Here is a 1868-nt window from a genome sequence, read left to right as displayed (position 1 = left end):
CATCGAGGGTGAAGAGGAGACTTTTTCCACAACGCCAGAGCATATTTCACAATAAAATGACGCAGCTGAGGTAAGCTCGTCATCCTGGAAGTTAACCAACCTTTTTAATCCTCCTGGCCCAGGCACTTTTGAGGACCAACAGTGTGGAGTGCAAAATCCACCAGAATCCCCCAGTGAGGTAAATTGTTTTAAATTGTTCTTCACTGAAGAAGTTGTCGGAGAAATAGTGGAGGAAACGAACCGCTATGCCTCTGACTTGAAAGAAAAAGAAGTGAGGGGAAAAATGGTTAAATGGGTTCCAACAAATATCCCTGAAATGTATACATTTTTAGTGGCAGTTCTCCTTATGGGGGTGATTAAAAAGCCATCACTTCGGGATTACTGGAGCACAGACCCCATGCTCTTGACACCATTTTTCGGGTCTTTGTTTTCACAGGACCGATTCCTTCTGCTCCTCCGGTGTCTTTACTTTGCAAACAGTGCAACAGCAGTTTTAAATGACCCTCTGAAAAAAATCAGAAATATTTTTACTGCTCTCACCTCCTCCTTTCGTCGCATTTTTGTACCATACCGGGATCTGTGTGTTGATGAATCTCTGATGAAGTGGAAAGGCAGGCTGGCATTTCGTCATTATATTCCATCTTAAGGGCACAGATTTGGGGTCAAGTTTTTTGTTTTGTGTGATGTGCTCACTGGTTATGTGCAGGACATGATCATTTACTCCGGATCTAACAGTGACATAAAACACCACCAAGGACTTGGGATTTCTGGGTCTGTTGTAATGACACTACTAGGACCTTACCTCAGAAAGGGTCATGTCCTTTATGTGGATAACTGGTACAGTAGTCCCACACTTTTCCAGCACCTCTTGTCTCTTGGCACTGGAGCTTGTGGGACTGTGCGTGAAAACCGTAAAGGGATGCCAACATTCACCTGTAGAATGACAAAGGGTGAGGTGGAATTCAAGGAAAATGGATAACAGTTGGCAGTCAAATGGCATGATAAGAGATATGTCCATGTCCTTACCACTGTCCACCCAACTGGTATGGCAGCCACAGGGAAGCTGGATCACATCACTGGGCAAGCCAAGATGAAGCCAGTCTGTGTGCTGGAGTACAACAAAAAGATGGGAGCAGTTGACAAAGCGGGCATGATGACTGGTTTTCTTGAATGCACCAGAAAGTCTACCAAGTGGTACAAAAATATCTTCTTTCACCTACTTGACACAGTTTTACTGAACAGCCACATTGTCTACCGGCAAATTACTGGTAAGATATTTCTATAAATCAAAGAATATAAACAAGATAAAAAGTGATAACATTTTCAAATAATGTAAACAAAAGTGTTATAAAGGGTATGCATGGATGTCACTTTCCTGTAGTAGTGGGGAGTTCGGATCATTTTACTGACTCGGATCTTTGAGTCTCGTTCAGCAAAATGAACAAATCTTTTTTCACCAAAATGAGTGCTTCAGCACTAAAACGAGTAGTTTCCTTTTTTTAAAAGAGCAACACGGTTTGACCCTGTGTCTTCTTCAAGATGTCAATTGTGTGTTTCTGGATTAAATCAATTTCTGTCCAAGGTTGACGGTCATGATAGTTGTCTCACGTGTTTGGCCATTCAGCACGCTGAGGCAGCTTTCGTGGATGACTCATGTTCTCATTGCAGGAAGATGACCATCGCCATGCTGCGGTCTAGGCTCCAATACCTCAAACGGGTTAGAGTTTAATTGTATATCCCCCAATCTAGTGGTCCTCCCGCTGCAGAGGACTGCTACTTTGGCTGCTTACTTTGGTGGAGACCTGTGGGTTACTGTGAGGGTTTCTCCGACGGGTCAAATTGGGCCCCTCCAATGCGCCGGTGGAGCT

At 43.7% G+C, this 1868-nt stretch overlaps 1 long non-coding RNA gene across 1 annotated transcript; it reads right to left on the bottom strand.

The window, feature by feature from the left end:
- Positions 1 to 662: 662 nt before the first annotated feature.
- Positions 663 to 1290, bottom strand: LOC137075073 (uncharacterized). The gene is made up of 3 exons (XR_010904988.1): positions 1221 to 1290; positions 1027 to 1108; positions 663 to 933 (listed from the first exon to the last, which is right to left on the bottom strand). It is a non-coding gene; the product is annotated as an uncharacterized lncRNA (long non-coding RNA).
- Between the last annotated feature and the right edge of the window lie 578 nt (positions 1291 to 1868).

This window comes from Pseudorasbora parva, chromosome 5, assembly GCF_024679245.1.
Source record: "Pseudorasbora parva isolate DD20220531a chromosome 5, ASM2467924v1, whole genome shotgun sequence".
Taxonomy (NCBI): Eukaryota; Metazoa; Chordata; class Actinopteri; order Cypriniformes; family Gobionidae; genus Pseudorasbora; species Pseudorasbora parva.
The sequence above is the reverse complement of the archived record's forward strand: the minus strand, read 5'-3'. Positions and strand labels throughout refer to the sequence as shown.